Raw genomic sequence first — 19,862 nt, 5'->3', positions numbered from 1 at the left:
CGCTCCCATCTCACCTCTTCCCACCCAGTTCCTCCCCCTCCCCTGAGCATGTCCCGTTCCAGTTTCTCCCTCTCCTGCCAGTGCCTCCTGCATGCAGCAGAACAACTGATGGTGGGAGGGCTGGCAGGGAGAGGCGGGAGCTGGCTGCTGGTGGGTGCTAAGCACTCACTAATTTTTTCCCGTGGGTTCTCCAGGGCTGGAGCACCCACAGAGTTGACGACTATGCTTTCAAGTACTGTTTATCTGAGCTCTGCTTACACTATATCTCTGCCTCCTTTAAGCCTTCCCTTTATTACTTTTTCTGTCCTATCCTCTTATTTCCAGTTCTAATGACTTACTTATGTTCTTCCACCTCTCTGTTTTCTGAAGAGAGATTCTGCTTTCTCTTCCCCTAAACCCATCCCTGCAACTGTCACTTCAGCAGCCACTCTTTGGGAAAGTTGGCTTGTGATTGGAGTGCACACATCTCTCTCACCTGAGCCATGCAAAAAAGCTTTCTTCTGAATCTTAAATATACAGAAGAAGCCTTTTCCAACATAGGACATAATCTGCTGGCACTGGATTTGCACATGTGTATAGTATGGTACAAATAACTAGGTGAACTTGTGGGGGAGAATCATCAGAATAACTCTACTACCAGACTAGGTGCATCAGTGATCTGGTCTTATACTGTATATGTAAAGGATTTTTAATACAATACCTTAATTTTTAAGAGAAAATTGTTACTGTAGCTTGACATGTGAAAGAAGGATATTGAAAGTATTTGATCAGTGGTGAAATCTCTCCATTCCAGCTTTTGGATTAGGTGGTTCTCAGTGTGACTAAAGGTTCCTTTGTGTAAGTGTAGTAGGGAACCTTTAGTGTGCCCCAGGAGTGTCTACATGGACTGATTAATGCACATCATGTTAGCGTGCTTTAGAAATCACACACTTGCAGTGTGCATTAACCCATCCTGGAGACAAGCCTTCAGAGTAATAGATTCAAATATAGCAAAGCAAAAAAACAATGTGAATATCAGGTAAAAATCTCTTACTTGGTAGAGCTCTGATGCTGTTAATCTGTGGAACAGTCTGTCAAGTGTTGTGAGGGAATCCTCATAATTATGAACCTATTCCAGGACCCACTGAAATCCATGAGACTGATTTTATAAAGGACAGGACAAAATACTAGAGAATGTAACATGGAGAAGATTCATTCAGTGGCAGAGGAATGGACAAAGTGACTTTAAAGCTGTTTTCCTCTTCCAATTTCTAAATTTTAGTAATGAATCATGTAGTTTTGCTATTTAGGCCAAATCTAAGTTTAGTTAACACATTTTTTTCCCATAAAATTTCACCATCGATCAGGGGGAAAGGCAATTTTTTTTTATCAAGCTATCAAGCATTCCTAGTTTAAATAAGAGGAAAGACTTACTTTTTTGTTAATAAAAATATATTATTTTCCACCAACCATAATATTTTTGCAAAGGCTGTGGGCTCAATTCATCAGGGACTTAGGTGTTGTAGCAAATGGATATAAACTGGCCACCAACAAGTTAAGGCTTCAAATTAGATGAAGTTCTGGAACAGCCTCCCAAGGGAAGCAATAGGGGAAAAATACCTAACTGGCTTCAAGACTGTACTCAATAAGTTTTTGGAAGGGATGGTAAGATGTTTCCTACAATGGCTTGAGGCCCAGCTGCAACTGTTAATAATAAATATCTTCAATGGCCAAAGATGGGACACTAGATGATGAGGGCTCTGAGTTGTTATAGTGAATTCTTTCCTGGGTGTCTGTCTGGTGGCTCTTGCCAAAATGCTCAGGGTCTAACTGATCACCAAATTTGGGAAGGAATTTTCCCTCAGGTCAGACTCACAGCAGAGATCCTCAGTTTTTTTCACCTTTCTCTGCAGCATGGGGCCTGGGTCACTTTCTGGTTTAAATTAGAGTACACGGTGGATTCTCTGTAACTTGAAGTCTTTAAATCATGATTTGAGGACTCAGTAACTCAGCCAGAGGTTAGGGGTCTATTACTGGAGTGGGTGAGTGAGGTTCTGTGGTCTGCAATGTGCAGGAGGTCAGACTAGATGATCCTTTCTGGCCTTAAAGTCTGAGTCTACAAGAGGAGTGTGGTCTAAGCCTTGGTGCACAAAGGAGTTAAGCACCTAACTCTGGGCTGAAGTCAGGCACCTATTTCTCCTCAAGATTCATAGCCATGAACCCTCTCCTGGAGTCAGGCACCCAAGCCAAATTGACTCTTCCCCAAGAAAGGGCCAGAGAATGACTATACCTTGATAGTTAGTGCATACACCTGGGTGACTCAAGTTCTACTCCCTGCTCCAATTACCATTTAAGTATTTTATACAAAATAGAACAGCTCTAACAGGAGAGATTGAAAGAGCCTGCTCCTATAGTTATGCCAGTCCAGTGGTTTGAAGACTTGTGTTCAGGCAGAGAAGGGATTTGAAAGTTGGTCTCCACATCCCAGGTGAGTGCTCTGATCACTGGGCTACATGTCAAAGGATGTGGTGGTAACACCACTGTTGTTTGTTTTCTGAGGGGCTCAAGCCAGTGGCATTTTCTTAGGCAGGCCTCTGAGCATGCCTACTGGCTTGGGTCCCACAGGTGAGATTGCAGGGTTTAGGAGCAAATTAAGCACTGAGCAGCTTGCACAGTAGAAGAAACATAAATGTTTCTCTTGTGCAAGAAAAACAGGAGAGGAGATGATGAGGTCATAGATGTCTGGGGAACTCTGGTATGGTATGGAGGGACTCTAGGCACCTATAGGGCTAGGCTGTAACTGAGCAGTGTTTTTTGTGACTAGCACTGGTGCCTAAATGTTGGATTTAGGCACCTAAAAGGGCAGTTAAGTGCCTAAGTCCCTCTTTTGACAGTAGCTCTAAGTGGGGTTTTATTCCTCTTCCCAAACACTATACAATATTTCCATTCAAATTTCTGCAGTATGTTCCTGGGGTGTTAAAATCTTTTAAAAGAAGCAGTGAACTGAGTAAGGAGCAATTTGCATTAAAATATTCATGACCCAACTGAGTATCTATGTGCAGTCTCTCCTAACCATGCTGGATGAAATCCTGGCACCACTGAACGGGACTTTTTAGCCCCAGTGCAAAGTGATTCGATATATACCTGGATATATAATATGTAATTTGATTTGACCATCCAGTATCTTAGCAACAATGGTGGCTTTGTTTGTTAGTCCTAGTTCAATTTTAATCCTTCCACACTGCCTCCTGTTTTACTAGCACTTACTTCCTATTCTGTAGACCAAAATACTGATTTAATTTTATTTTTCACTTTTCAAACCATAACACCATATGGCATGACACAAGAATAACTTTTTTAAAAAAAGGAAATAGTTTTCTTGATTTCAAGTAGTAAAGGTCAAGTGTTCCCTTGCTCAGGTTTGATTCATTTGTAGCAGAAAGCTCTGTCTGGCCATCTGTTTGTTGTTGAATTAATTGTCTCTTAATTGAAGCATTTGTTTCCAATTTTCAAAGATTAGCAGGGTATTAAACTAGGGAGGTCAGTGACATAATTTAGGTGAGTGTTTTAAGTTTTGCTTATACAAGCTGGGAATTGTAACTTTCATTAAACATCACTCTAGTATCATTTGTCATTTAAAGTGGTAATTTTAGCAACTTACTGCAGCCATTTTGAGTTTACTTGCCTGAGTGATTCCTGAAACTAGGAATTAAGAAGATCTGAACACCTACTATTGCTTTTCTGTTAGTAGCTTTTCGAGCTTTTCAAAATAGAAATACTTGTATAATGAAGCCTATTGCAATTGTTTTTGCTGTTTACTGGATCATTAATTTTTTTTAATAAACCAAAGTATGGATATATGCAAATATGAAGCTCTGGAAAAAAAGACCTTGGACTCTAAGTGCAGTGATTATCTTTCTTTGAGAGAGGATTAAGTTTTTATAAAGGGTGGGGAGACTGAGAACTAAACCCCCCCAGTCCTGCAATGAATTCTGTGAAAGTGGATCCCTGTCCTGAGTGGCCCATTGACTTTTTAGTAGGGCTCCAGGCAGCCACAGAGGGTCCACTACATGGAGCTAATTGCTAAATTGAGGCTTATAACTTCTATCTAATCACATGGTCCAATTAAGGAAAGCAATTAAGCATGTATATTCAGAGATTTTTTTTAAGACCAGAAGGGACCTTTAGTTGATGTATAATACAGGCCACAGAGCTTCACCCAGTTATCCAGGTATGGAGCCCAATGACTTGTTCAATTAAAGCATATCTTCAGGACCAATGTGCTTAAATCCATTGACACCTAGTTAAGGCTTCCTGTGAGTTCGCTGCACAGTCAAAGAAAAGGTAATTTGGGGGGAGAAAGAAGAATAATTACTGGGGAGGCTGATTTAACAAGAAATGCAAATATGAATGATTTGAAGCTGCCCAGGGGTTTAGAATGTTAGCCTAAATCCTGGAGAGATGGATTAGAGAACATGGGGCAGGTGGCATGGTCAAAAAATGCCTGACACTAAGGAGCTATGTAACAAATGTATCACACTGATATAATTTCTATATATGATATGTATAAAACAGTGCACTGTCTCTGTGGATCAGGGCTTGAATTCAAGGGACTCTGAAGGAGGATCCAGTTCCTTAAAGTAAAGATTGTCTCCATGGTGGGTTAATGCACTCTATGGGGGGGGTGGTGTGATTTCTAAAGCTCGCTAATGAGTTGCACATTCATTGGCTCTTTGACTTGTTGATGCACTTTAATGTAGTGCTGTTTGAAACCATACTATGTTAAAGCACACAAGGAAAATTTTAGTGCACACCAGCAGGGTCTATCTGGGCCAATTAATGTGCAATGCATTAGTGTGCTTTTGAATTCACACCCCTGTAGATCACATTTTTCCACTGTGTAGACAAGCCCTAATTAGCATACCGTGCATATATTCTGGGGACATCACAAAAGGCAACATTTTACAAAAGTCCAAATTTCAATTTAGGTAAACTGAGAGAGAGTGAGTGAGTGAGCAGAATCTCTCTCCACTCTGTTAGGCTACACCACAATCAAACCTTAGGCTATGTCTACACTACCACTTATGTTGCTCAGGGGTGTGAATAAGTCCCCTCCTCATCCCCTGAGTGACATAAGTTACACCTACCAAAGTGCTGGTGTGGACAGCACAAGAGCTTCTCCCACTGACATAGATACTGCCACTTGTTGGGGGTGGATTAATTAAGTGGACAGCAGAGCTCTCTCTCATCAGCTTAGAGTGGCTACACTAGAGAGCTTACAGCACCTTAGAGTCTAGCAAAGACTTCATGGTTAAACTCACACTTAACTATACTCCTGATTCTCTTTTCACTTACACTGCTTTTAGCCCACTGACTTCAAATGGGTTATGCTTGATTTATGTTGGTGAGAGTGAAACATTTAGCCCAGTTACTTTTGTTGCATAATCCTCTGAAGTAGGTTACTTTGTATAATAGCTCTTCTTGAGGACCTTCCTAATAAAAGTTATTTTGTTAATGAGATCTATACAAACCCACCAGAAAAAAGCCCACCGCTCTATCTAAAAATAAATATTACTCTATTTTAAAGTCTTTCATGCAGACCATCAAAGATGCTATGTAGAGTCAATCATATACAAAAAGGGAAAACTTGAGTATGAGATTTAAAAAAGAGTTACTTAGCAGCTAAAAATAAGGGGCTATTTATGATTAAAAATGTATTTTCTTTTCTTCTCAATTGAACGTGCATGAAAAGCCTGTTCCTTGAGGGATTTTTTTCACTTAATACAAAATCAAACTAGGTTATATTGATTAAGGATCAGAACAGAGCTTCTATTATAGAAATTCTGGATAGTGAGTCGGTGAGGATTTAAATAATAATGGTGAATACCCACTTCAAAATCCTTGCTTCTCACAGTTGAGAAACATGAGATAAGGATGTCTTTTAGATGCTCTCCTACAATCTATATATTCTTTTAACAGACTAGAATTCATTTCGGTTTCAGCCTCAAAACTTGACATTTGCTCACACTGACATCATTATTAATTATATTGCAGGATTGGGATCTATTGTATAAACACACACAACTCTACTGTAGCTGATAATAGTATGCACTTGTCTTGCCTCCACAGTATGTCCTATCCTTTCCTGACCTGGCATATATACCGTCAGCGGTGGCAATTCAGCGCGCTGCTTGGGGCCGCAAAAACAGTAGAGCTGGCCCTGCTAGCAGCACCCTTTGTATGCTATGATCACTGTATGTTTCTGTATTTCCAAGTACTAGAGCTTGGGTAATGAAAAGGTCTTATCCCCTAGGTGTCTCTTGAACAGCCTACCTTCTGGCCAAGCATGAGTGCTTGGTAATGTTTTGATGACTTAAACAGATAATTATGTACAGCTAACAATCTCTTCCCAACAATGGAGTTGTGCTGATTTTTTATAAGATCAGGAGTGCTTGATACCACTGACCATAAAAATATTTTTACACTCTGACACAGCCATACACTCTTGCAAACATGTGTGGGACAGCCCTTCAATGAATTTATCTTCTTTTCTGTGGATCTGTCTAGACAAGGAAATTAGGTCATGTTTGACATTTTTGAACATGACTGTTTTCCTAATTTAGACTGAGCCACTGAGATCTCAGTGTGGTAATAACATCTCACTGAAAGAATGCTGCAGAATCATACACAAGTGCCATTTTTCATTTCTTTTATTCAGCATGTATGCAGACTTGCTGGAAAAGGTAATTAGATATTGGCCTGCAGTGTTACTTGGATCTACAGTTCTATTGGGTCAGCTAGTTAGACAAAGCTTCCATGGTCTCCAGTAGCTTTTTTCACCACTTGTCTAACTCTCTACCCAAATAGATCTAGATGGTGGTAAAAATACAAGTGGCCATCAGCATTCATCTACACTAGCACACCCATAACTGTTGCCACTAGTACAGCTGAAGCAGTTATAGTAACGGTGGGACATGTAGGGTTGTTAGGGGCAGATAGATAGTGTAAATACAGCCAGAGTAATGACTGATAGGTGTTGTGACTTTGATCTTTGACACAAGTCCTCAAGAAGTTGTATATCTGGAAGTGTTTTTATTCATTTAGAAATGTTACCATGGTGGTCATTGCCACAGCACCTAAGAGCCCCAGGCTGTAAAACACTATTAACAAATAAATAATCATTAAGAACATAAGAAGAATATAAGAACAGCTATACTGGGTCAGACCAATCATAGGTCTGGAAGAGACCTCAAGAGGTCATCTAGTCCAATCCCCTGCACTCATGGCAGGACTAAGTATTATCTAAACCATTCCTGACGGGTGTTTGTCAAACCTGCTCTTAAAAATCACCAATGATGGAGATTCCACAGCCTCCCCAGGCAATTTATTTCAGTGCTTAACCACCCTGACAGTTACAAAGTTTTCCCTAATGTCCAACCTAAACCTCCCTTGCTGCAATTTAAGCCCATTGCTTCTTGCCCTATCCTCCTCCGAGGTTAAGAAGAACAATTTTTCTCCTTCCTCCTTATAACAACCTTTTATGTACTTGAAAACTTATTGTGTCCCCTCTCAGTCTTTTCTTTACCAGACTAAATAAACCCATTTTTTAAATCTTCCCTCATAGGTAGTGTTTTCTAGAGCTTTAATCATTTTTGTTGCTCTTCTCTGGTTCATATAGCCTAGTATCCTGTCTTCTGACAGGTACTACAGAGGGAATGAACAGAACAGGTAATCATCAAGTGATCCATCCCCTGTGGCCCATTCCCAGATTCTGACAGACAAATAAAAGATGCTGTAACAGAGTGGCTATGCTCTAATATTCAAATAATATATCAATAAGGGTAAATTAATCTCTGGCCAAATTCATGGATCGTATGCTCTGATCTGGAGCTCACCATAATCCAGCTATTTAAATATATATTAATACATAGCAACACCTAAAAAAGCTCTAAATCTCATTATGGAAGTTCATATTCTTCCACAATCACTGTCAACTTCATGGTTGGTTGAAAAAGGAGGACTGATGACTCAGCTTCACAAGTTAGGACAGTTGCTGGAACTGTAAGGAAGATTTTTGTCTCTAAATTTGCATCAGCCTACCATAGGTGTGTTGAAACTTGTACGGTGAACAAAAAAGCCTTTGATCAAAACATAGCATGCACTTAACACAACAAAGGATTCAACAGAGAGGCACTAAATTTGCAAAAGCAATTGAAGGAGGTTTTAGAGGGAGTTGACAGATTACAGACTGATGCTACAGTTTCGTTAAAAATCTGGTTTGATCTAATTAACTAGAACCAAAAAAGGAAAAAACTGACCGCCCCCCCTCCAAAAAAAATCACAGAAGCTATGAAACCTTTTCATTCTTTAGCCAACGTGACTGAGCCTAAATATAACAGGCAAAACTGAACCGAAAAGATGGATAAAAGGCTAAAATGTGGTCGTGGGAACATAATTTGGAGTTTTTTCCTTGTCTTCAATCATTTAAAATTTAAGATCCATTTTTCTATCACAGATTTGTGCTTTTGTAACCTACATGCTTATATTGCAGCAGCATTTCATTACTACATTTTTTTTCTAAGCTCAGAGGAAGGGAGAAAAGCAATAGGGAAGAGATATAGATTTTAACTGACTCCTCAGAGTGTCTGGACTTACACAGAAAGCAGACAGGGCAATTTAAAATGACACAGATGATGAAAGGATGAGTGTGGCAGTTATTAAACATGCTCTGTGGCTCTTTTTGAAGATGTACAGAAAGTTTCCACTAAGGGCAAGCAGTCTTTCAGGATCCATACACTCACTATCTGAGAATTGAGCCAATTGGAGCTCCTGGGGGGAAAAAACCTCATAAATATGGGACTTAGAGATAAACCTGTGGACTTAGCAGCTGATTAATGCAGAGCCAAGAGATATGTTTCTTTGGAAGGCTGCATCCCAATATCTGTACCTCTTTGAACAATGGCTACCAGATTCCCCATCTTGCTAGAAACTGAGGCGACAATTGACTGTTGGCTCAGAGACTGGAAGTTCTGTTAGATGTAAGGATCTTTGGGCTGCTATTTTGCTGAAGAGATTCTGAAGTGTTTGGTGCAGGCTCTGGAGAATCCAGATAACACACAATTTTTAGGCCACACGATAGAGACAGGAAGGGAATGTGTCTGTATGTGTGTACCAAAGTATAAATGGTGTGTGTGTGTGTGTGTGTGTGTGTGTGTGTGTGTGTTCTATGGAAACCTTGCCCTGAAATATATTTGATAATAGCAAGATGGGGAAATCTCTGTAAGGAAAACTAGTAGATTTACAGTCTAATAGTTTTAAGGAGATATTAAAAAATATTCCTCATACTATTTGAAAATGTCTGTGGCTGTAGTAAATATTTGCTCACTAAGGCTATGGCTACTTTAGAGAGTTTACAGGTATGGCTGCACTGCTGTAAGCTCTCTAGTGTAGCTGCTCTAATCCAATGGGAGAGTTCTCTACCGTCAATTTAGCTACTGATTCTTATTGGGGGTGGATTAATTATATCAGTTGAAGAAGCTTTCCTGCTGACATAGTGCTGTCCATACTGGTGCTTAGGTTGGTGTAATTTATGGTGCCCAGTGACATCGTTTATTCACACCCTGGAGTGACATAAATTATAACGACAAAAGTGGTAGTGTAGACTTAATCTAAGAAATTGTATTTCTGTGTGGAAGCTGTTAATAAGGCCAAGTCTATACTGCACTTTCGTCATTAACTTTTGTTGCTCAGGGGTGAGAGAAAATACTCTCCCCTCCCCCTCCCCCAACAACAAAAGTTTTAACAAAAAAAAAAGTGCCGGTATGGACAATGCTTCATTGGCAGGAGATGCTCTCCCGGCAATGAAACTACTGCCCCTCATTGTGGGTGCTTTTATTTTCTCAGGCCTGGTCTACACTAGGACTTTAATTGCTCCCAGTGCACCACTCTGTTGGCGCTCTGGACAGCAGTCCGAGCTTGATTTCTCTCTGCCCACACACACAGGAAAATGAAAATTTGATTTTTTTTTCCTTTCCTGGCGTTTGAATCTGTCTCACCTGCAACGATGCAGAGCTCTCCAGCAGAGGAGTCCGGCAATCCAGACTAGAAGAGAGGTCCCATGGACTGACCGACGGAAGTCCAGGATCTGATCGCAGGTCTCTAAAGCCATGAAAGACAAAGGATACAGACATGCCGCTTCTACGAGGCACTGCATGCCATTCTAGGTGGGTCCACCACCAGTGCCCCCAGTGACGGTGGACTCTGACAGCCAGGATCTCTTCATCAGAAACATTTATTTTTTTAAGAACAGGATTTTATAAAAATAGAAATACTATATAAACATTTTTAAATATGAAACTAAACAAACAGCAGGTCTACACAAACAGCAATGGAGCAATAGTCCTCTGGGGATATTTCAAAAAGCTCTCAGAAGAGCAGCTGAAAAGCCTCAGCAAGAGGTTTCTTGGGAGAGGTGCCATGCCATCCTCAGGTGGACCATCGCCTCTCGAGCATGGGCAGCGGGGGTCCTGGTCTGTGCAGGCTTCTCTAACATCCGCGAAGTGCTGCATCTAATTAGTGGAATTAGTGTACTGTTACTTATTGCATGGTAGACTTTTTACTTGCATAAGAATGACCTCGCTTAACAGAGTTTTACTTTGCATAAGAATGATTTCTGCTTTGCACATTGCCTCCAGCAGGAGAGCACAGCTAGCACTAACTGAAGCACTCTGTACTGTAAAAGGCTTAGGACTTTGTGCAAGAGGATGCAGCTGTCTCTGACTAGTTCTGAGATCTCCTGAGACTTGGTTCCCTCTTTGGTCTTGTTCACTGAAACTGACTAGACTGTGTTTACTGTTGGCAAACATGTATGTGTTCAAGGAAATCACCTACGAACTGATGGCCAGCTCCAGAGCGGAGGCGGCAGCAGAGACAGTCGAGAGGGAGAGCCTGCAGCAGCATCACACACACCACCTGGAAGAGGAGGATAGGGTGCAGCAGGAAGAGACCAGCAGGCGACTGCGCTGTCCTTCCTGCAAACCCACCCATCAGTGCACACCTTAACCAGCACGAAAAGTCAACGAAAGATTTATTATTAATTACTAAACATGTCCTTAGTTTTAAAAAAACCTTGGGGGGGTGGGAAAAACTGGTTTATGATCAGGCTCTCTTAAAAATCAAGTGGACAGTCACAGGTTACCTCACTCCACCACCATTCTGCACTTGCTCAGCCGGTGTTTTGAAGAGTCTTTTTCAGTGTATGGTCCACCACAGCTTGCAGCACCATTGAAAAGTAGCCCTTTCGGTTAATGTACTGGCTGGCCTGGGGGGGTGGGCCCAGGATGGGATGTCCATCTATAGCCCCACCCACCCCCGTTTTCTGCACAGTCAGGGCTGCTCGCATCCTGTGTCCCTGCGCGCAGGCAGGGGGGGGACAGCAACCACACAGTTCAAGGAAAGTGTCGCATCGCATCCTGAAGTTTCGCAGCCACACTGTGTCATCCCAGCAGACTGCAGCACTATGTCCCAGTCTGCTTGCTGACTGTGGAAGAGGTGGGCCTCACTGAGAGAGCTCTCTCCTGGCAAAACAGAGCAGTTACACTGTGTACCTTACAATGGCTCTAGACATAGCCTTAGCCCTTCATTCAGAGTTTTGCATGCCATAGCTTTGAGGTTTAACACTGCATAATATATTTTTTAAAGTCCTGGAAATACACACCACCTAGTCTGTGCTTTAGCAGCAAGTTGGGCTGAGATACAGGAATAAGGGGAGTGTAATCAATTTTAGATGTATGACCTCATCATCTCCTCTCCTGTTTCTCTTGCACAAGAGCCTGTCTCAAAAGTTCTTTTAATCAAAATGGTGGAAGACTCTGCGAATAACATCAAGGCAGAAAGGACAGTTGAAATCATAAGACTGGTCATTTTAAAAGAACTGTATTCTGGTCTAGCCACCATAGCATTGATCGAGCATGTTTTTAGCACATCTGGATTGTTCTGGTTGCAACTTCGTAACAGGCTGGGATCTGAAAAGCAATTATGTTGGTTTTTTATACAAAAAAAACCAGCAAACCTCTAGGTATCTAAGGGCACATGTGATAGGCCTAACGAGTTAGTAGACTAGGGACTTGATTACCGTGTTCTTGTGATTCACGTATGGAATTGAAATCTTTTTATTTTGGACAATGTGCCTTTTTATGTTTGAGAAATAAATATGCTTGCAAAGTGAATCTAATGCATACTAATACATTTTGTGCTTCATTTCATAAAACCTTTATGGATTTTTAAACCCTTCCCATGTTTTATTTCAGTCTATTTCCCCCCTCCCCAAAAAAAAACAAAAAAACCAAAACAAAAAAAACACAGTGAGGTTTTTGGGTTGGAGATGTGACATCATCATTGCCCTTTGGGTCCTAAAAAAGTATGTACTGCCTGTCACAGTGCCTTTACAGAAATAACTTAATAATCAAAGGTAATATGTCTGTTAAATGTATTGGTATCTCTTTGATTAAGGGGGGGGGAAGTGGAATGCAGATGGAAGTTCAAAGGTTCATGGGGGATGTAAAGAAAACTCATCTTTCCCACCAGTCCTTAGACACTTTTTTATCTTTCTTTCTTTCACTTTCCTACCCATTTGGCACAGCACTGCTTTGCTCAGTGGTGATAATGTCAGAATAATTTGTACAGATGTATATTTTATACCTTTTTGTAATCAATACCTTTTAGCTAGTAAGAACAATTCAGTGAATTATCTGATACTTATGAGGAAAAGGTACTGAAAGTTTCTTGCTGCATTTTTTCCTCTCAAACATGACTACGTATAATATATACTTTTATTTATTTTGCCCTCCTTTCAACACCAAACAACAAAATGGCTGTGTAACTGTGATCAGTATGAGAGATCTATTACCATTGTTCTTACAGTGTCGGTGATAATCTTTTACCATACACTCTTAAAAATGAACTGCTCCAATATGTTTGTTGTAAACCAGTAAATCTATGCCACATCTAATATTGTCTGTGGTCACTGTCCAGAAGAAATATCCAAGGTGTATAGTTAAGACACCCCTTGACGGTGATAGGGTAACATGCCTTCTATGTCAAATTAGGGTACCCAAGCTGTTTTATCCTTTAAGGCTGCTGTTAAACCTTCTCCAGATGAAATATATTTAATGGTGAACTTGTATAAAGGTGTGTTTCATTAAGATGTTACTGGAAGATGATTCAGGCTTAACTCTTAGAGTGCGTCTGTACATATAGTATGCAGCTAGAGAATTAGTACTGGCACTGACAGAGCTTCATATTTTTACTGCTTAATTGAAGATAATTGGCCTGGCTGTACAAGTGTGGACCTAGACATTCCAAGATCTTGACATATAAAGGTTAAGTACCACTTCCAGTAAAATCCTCTCAGGGAATTTAAAAGTTGAAGAAAAAGTTATGCGAGACAATTTTCTTGCTGACTATCGTATTGCTAATTTTCAGTTCAAGATTATTTTGACAACTAATTTTACAGTTAACTACATGCATAAAACTTATCTTTTTTTGTTCCCACAAAAAATACTATTTTTTAAAAATATTGCTTTCATAATGTGCATGTGGGTATTTCTTTTTCTAGTGCCTTCACTATTAATTAGTTTAAGTTGTCATGGAAAAGGATAGCTATTGGTGTGAAAGTGAATGATACATTAAGGCTGCTGTTTCATTAATAAAAGAAATGATGGAAGCAAAAGTTAGCATTCCCAATGAAAGAATGGTTTACTTATACAAAGAAAATTTTGTTAAACAACCATGTATGTAGTGTGTAGTAGCATTACCTCAGAACAATATAACAGTTTAATGGTAATATTTGTAGGTTATAATTATATTTCTGAGTTGCAATAAATACTGTCTGACTGAATTAACTCTGTCAGAGGTATATTGATCTCAGACCCAACAGCTAAGTTGTAACAGAAAACTAGCATTTCATCTTCTCGTCATATGTTTGCCGTGGGGAGACAGTGAATTTCCTAGCACTATGTATGCCATCCAGAGATGTCGTCATATTTAAAGCTGTATCACATTTCCATTAAAAACCAAGATTTTCAGGAATTTATAAGTAAATTGTAAAAACTTATATTTGAGAGAAATGCAGAATGTATGCTCTCAGCTGAGAAGTTTGTGCACTTTTCCAAACAATCAGTTTGTCTGATTACAAGTTATGTAGAATCTTATGGTGGTGTGTGTGGTAATGGAATCTAAAGGGAAGAGAAAAGAATGCAAGGACCTTATGTAATACAGATTATATGTGCTTCCACAAAATGGTGTGGGCAGGAGAGTGATTTGATCTCACTACTGTGACCGCAAGGCCCAGAAGAGTTGCAAAAGAAATGCAGGAGGACAGGTGAAGGCATTTTAATACTCCACTGAACCAGTGGCCCCTCTTGTTCCCCATAGTGAGCGAGTTTCAAAAAAGCCCCATCTTCAGTCCTCAGTGAGGTGATGGTTGGCAGGAGAAAACATTTTGGATCTCATGCAGGGTGTTTGAATCTTCTCACTGTGCAGTCTAAAGAGATCTGTTAAGCACATGCATCCTCTGGCAATGGGAGGGAAGACTGTGTAGCCTCTATTTAAAATTGAAATGATAGTCCTGTTTTAAAGTACCCTGGCCCTTGGGAGTGAGGTCATCTCCTGTGCTACTACAATTTTCAGATAAACAGGGTGAAAGTTACACTTCACAATTTTCTTAGATTGGGAGACTTTTAGGAGCCTATGAAGAATACACTGACCACAAAAACAGTAGGCAGTAAAAAATAAATAAATACATTCTTGTACTGTAAGTTACACACATAGATGGATGCACAACCTGAGAGAGCCCACGTAATAGCCAGTGCCATATCCATACTCAAATACCCAGAGATAATGTAGAGTCTGGTGAATCTCTCAACAGGTGGTCATTGATAAAGGAGTCTTCCCTCCTGGGGTCTTTCCACGTTATCCATAACGGGGAACCCTTTTTATCCAGTTACGACCATTCCTAACACATTATGCATATGCATGAGGGCTCCAGCTCCTTTTCCTTGTATGGTCTTTCTCTCCCCGTACATTTTGGGGTGCCCTGCTTCTCATAGATTGTCCTCTTAGTTCTGCTTATTCTCATAAGTATCCTATTCATATTTACATAAACATGTTTCCATGTAACCTGCTTTAAGAGCAGAAACTTCCATGGTGCTACAATGAGAGGTCTTGTGTTCTAGACCGGTATATTGCAATGTATTTTTCCTGAAACATCACCTATTTGCACATTCTTCACAGTAATCTTGTAACTTTACTGGTACAGGGTTATTCCTGGGTCACCTACTTATGTCAAGCATCCTTAAGCCTGAGGCCTAGTGTAACTTAAGCTGCAATCTTACCGGCATATTAGCCTGTAGACCTTGTATTACAACCTTAATTTACTTGTATACCTAATATACACTCATACTCCTAAATACTTGTCAATCTTATATTCCTATGAGCCTATTCTACTTGTAGCTATACCTATATCTGCAACTGAACTCTGTTCATCACATACTGATTACCCATGAAATAATATATAAATTAGCCATAACAATAGACAACAAAATTAAATGATAAAATGAGCTAATGGGCTACAAGTGTAATTTTTTAAAATGCCTTTTTGCTCATTTAATATGTGAAATATGCATAATTTTATAAAATTATGCATTTTTTAGTATTAAACTACTTGTCTTGAGAACCACAATTTCCATGCTTTGTGCAAGTATGCGGGGGTTTTTTTGTTTGTTTTTTTGTTTTTATCCTCCTGTATTGGACACTCTGGGGAACGACCTAGACCTATTTTTTAAAATGATTATTTAAGATTTACCTAGGAGTCATTTGCTTATGGGTTCAGTGTTGTAAGAGCTCCATGCATAGAATGACCAATGACTGTAATGGGTGTGCCAAATGCACGGCCAGTCCTCTTTTTGTTCAATGTATGGCTGGAGGAGGAGAGATAAAAGCTCTCCACCTCCCTTCCCCTCCTCTGGATCCCTCAAACCCTTTTGCCAGTTTGTGAATCAGAGCAGCAGGGAGTAACTGAAAAAGTTAACAAACATTATTTTTTCCACAGAGTGTACTACATAGATTCTCTTTTAAGGGGATCTCCAGGGCCAGGGAGAATCCCTGGTAATCCAGATCCTTCGGATCCATGCTGCCAGGGAGTGGAAGGGCTGTCAGGGACCTGACTTGGTGTTGAGGCATGAGGCCTTCACATACATAGTTCTGGCCTTCTGCAGCTCTCTGAGGTTTAGCAGCTGGTCTCTCTTTCTGTTCCATGCTTCACTTCCCAGTGAATAACTGGAGAGGAACGCCAATATAGAATCTTTGGATTTACCAAAGGAGAAGGTGATGCAACTGTGTATACTTGTTAATAAAAGCCCAATTCAGCAAAGCTTGTGCTTAACTTTAAGCATATGAGTAGTCCCACTGAAGTGCTTAAATGCTTTGTTGGGTCAGGATTATAATGCCCAATGTCTTGCAGAATTGAGTACTTGAGTGGTGCCAGGCCAAGAAGATCCTGTAAGAGGCAAAGGTAGTTATGGTACATGAGTAACAGGTGTTTGCGGAACACATCTCTCTATTGTGTGATTCTATGGGAAGGAAAGGATGAGGGTGACAGAGTTAACACAGTATGGTCCAAAGTGTAGCAGCAGTCTTAATGATTCATTAATATATCCAGGATTGTTTTTGCATTTTATATTCTAACAGCTTGATGTGATAAGTTACATCACTAAAAATAATAGACCATGAATTGATCTGTATATTTGATGTTTTTATGTTTAAATACAAAATGTAATAGAGCTTTCATATTTAATTCTTTCCAAAACTTTTTAAAATACATTTTCCTTTTCTGGGTTGTAAAATTCATTTCCTTCATTTAATGATGCCTCAGAAAAGCCCTCAGTGCTACAGCAAATCTGGTTTTAGCACAGCATTCTTAGGTAAAATACTACCAGCATTTTCTGAGAGTTAGTAAGCAATTTCCATGCCAATGAATGATAGAATTGGTGGTAGATTTTCTTGAAATTAACAGCTAAATTGTATGCCTGTTAAACAGTAGGGTAAATCAAAACATAGCACTTTGATATTATGGTAAAAGTCTTCCAACTGAATCTCAAAGGGTCTGATCCAACTCACACTGAAGTCAGTGGAAACCACAACATTGTTTATAAGCCATTGTTCGTAATACTAGCTATTACCTCTCCAAAATATAACCACATTAAGGGGCCAGTTCTCATGGCAACATTTCTATACGATATCAACTGAAGAATTTAAATAATTCTAAGCAGCACTTCACTTCCCCATTGGGAGAGAATTGAAAGGTTTAACCAAACTATCGAATATATGAAAAGGGCTTTTTCCCTTGAGCATAGAAAAATGGACTGAGATGATTCAAGAGTTGACCTTAACTACAATAATCTCTTCACAGCATGACTAGCTATCCATCATTTTGCTCCATGTTCGGCAGAGTGCCACATGTGAAAGCTGAAATAATGTTCAAAAATGCCATGCTAAAAGAATGAAGAAACTGATGGGATTCATGGGCCCGACCGGCATCTTGGCATGCCGGAGGTTAAAAACCCTGCTATGTGCTGCCGATATAGCCAAGAAAGGCTGACCTACTACAAAATGCTCAAACAGGGTTCAAAAAAGAACTAGATAAATTCATGGAGGATAGGTCCATCAATGGCTATTAGCCAGGATGGGCAGGGATGATGTCCCTACCTTCTGTTTGCCAGAAGCTAGGAATGGAAAACAAGGGATGGATCACTTGATTATCTGTTCTGTTCATTCCCTCTGAAGCACCTGACATTGGCCTCTGCTTGAAGACAGAATACTGGGCTAGATGGAACATTTATCTGACCCAGTATGGCTGTTCTTGTGTTCTAACTTCTTCTTGGCCTTGCCTTCAAGACTCTATCATACAGCTCCTTCCTACATTTTAGGCTTAAACTCCTTTTGTATAAATCCCACCTTCTTTGCTCTGCCAATGATGCCAGCCCTGGTACCCTTTAAATCTCCTTCTCTCACAAATGTCTCTGGGGAAACTTATCCCTGCAACGGCACCAGGGCCTGCACAGGGACCAATGGGAAATGGCTTGTGCTTCCCGTGAGGGTTGCCTTAATTCATGTCTCCTGCTGCCACATCCTCCATGAAGATTATAGCCTCAGGGAATCATCAGGAACTAGGGATGCCATGGCTTCATTTCCTCATATTCCCCCTGCCCACTAGAATTTCCTGACGCGCCCCTCTGCTTGGAGGAAAGGATCTTTGTCAGTGCTTTCCACCAGCAAAAGCTTTTTATATATGCCCTACGAGTATAACAAGTACAAAGGGAATACTGGGCAACAACAGATTGTTTCCTATTCTTCCATGCTTTGCCATATACTTGGAAAACAATCCCCAAACCTGTGTAGTGAATCTGCAGAAACGTTGTCTTACCCAAAAATGATTTCTCTCCCTGTGAATACAGTGGCTGGAGCAGCTTGGGCTGGAGAGGTGACATGGGGAGCTGACAGCAGAGCATGAAAGCTGGATGCTGAGCTGGGAGCATCATGGGCGTTGGCCACGCGCTAAGCTGGGAGGGAGCAGAGTGGGGAAAGCAGGCTTCAGAAGCTGAGGAGCTGTGTGCAAAGCAGGAAGCCAATGAAGGGAGCAGAAGCTGAAGAGCTGCAAGAAGAGCAGGCTGTAACAGGAAGACATTACAGCTGGATACAAGTCTGTGCAGAATTTATGGCAAGAAGCAGAACAGGGCTTGAATCTGAAGGAAATTCTCAGGGACCAAGAGCCAACGGCTAGCACAGGCTTTAAAGGGATAGAAACAAGGAGAAGGCTATTGCAGACAAAGTGTCCTATCTACTGGGGACTAATCTGGGAAGGGGGGACATGCGCTCTGACCAGAGATTATTGGACTCGAGAGAAAGGGCTACTGCTCTTGTACAGGAAAGCTATACACAGTCAGACTGTGGGGGGCCTGGTAGTCTACTGCTGTTTTGGTTGGAGCAGCCTCCTACCAGTAACTGTGCAGGAAACACTGCAGCAGCAGCAGGGGGACAACACAGAGGGCACCCCACACACACTCACACCACGGACTGATCCTTTCCAGGATACCTGCAAGTTACTTACTTGCCTTTAATCAAGGAATGGACTGGAGAAGGCACCCCAAAAAATAGGCCGGAGGAACCCTACCCTCTGGACTGCCCCCAGAGGCCAAGCTAGGAATGGCTAAGGTGTAACTGGGTTTAGCCACTCTATCTGGGGTAGTTTACAACCTTTCCTGAGACCACTAGTAAAATATCCCTTCACTATAGCCATGTATCTGGATGACTGTTGGGCTCACCAGGTCTTGTGCGTATGAAGCCTAATAGCTAAAGCACCTTGAGTCCCTCTGGTGGGCTACTGAGGACCTGAAGAAGTTTGGTATACCACTGTATGCCTGTTTGCTGCACTGTATTCCTCCCTTCAGTTAAATCTCTCCTAAAAACTCTTCAAGACTTCATGGAAGAACAAGCGAAGGCTTGAGAGAGCTGCCCAAAGAGAAAACAAAATGCAAGCTAGAGTTTTAATGGAAATGTCAAACGAGTGACTGTGGGAACTTACTGTTACCCATGTCTTTCCTCTCTCTCCTCCTCCTCTCATTCCACTGCACTAATAAGAGTAGTAAAGTTCAGCACAAGTGTTTGAAGGATTTGTTGTTGTTTGTGATTTTGAGTAATCATATTTGCTGTATTTGAAACAAAACAGTAGTATACTTCTAACAGCTACAAATCGACTGGCCAGTACTAAATGGCTGATGGGGAATTAACCAAGCTAATAAAGAGCAATCACCTGTTTCTCTGAGACA

At 40.7% G+C, this 19,862-nt stretch overlaps 1 protein-coding gene across 12 annotated transcripts in view; it reads left to right on the top strand.

Annotated features, from left to right (window-relative positions):
• The window catches only part of KYNU (kynureninase), a 135,652-nt gene that overhangs the window by 18,887 nt on the left and 96,903 nt on the right, over positions 1-19,862 (top strand). For 2 of the 12 annotated variants that reach the window (XM_039495118.1, XM_039495125.1), the window contains exon 1: positions 2,374-2,467. The exons of 8 other annotated variants lie outside the window; for them this stretch is intronic. The gene's annotated coding sequence lies outside the window, so the exon portion shown is untranslated. Of the gene's footprint in view, positions 1-2,371; positions 2,468-4,196; positions 4,324-19,862 lie in introns of those variants that run through there. 2 more of the 12 variants (XM_039495127.1, XM_039495131.1) reach the window with 2 other exon arrangements.

This window comes from Mauremys reevesii, linkage group 11, assembly GCF_016161935.1.
Source record: "Mauremys reevesii isolate NIE-2019 linkage group 11, ASM1616193v1, whole genome shotgun sequence".
Lineage (NCBI taxonomy): Eukaryota > Metazoa > Chordata > Testudines > Geoemydidae > Mauremys > Mauremys reevesii.
The sequence above is the reverse complement of the archived record's forward strand: the minus strand, read 5'-3'. Positions and strand labels throughout refer to the sequence as shown.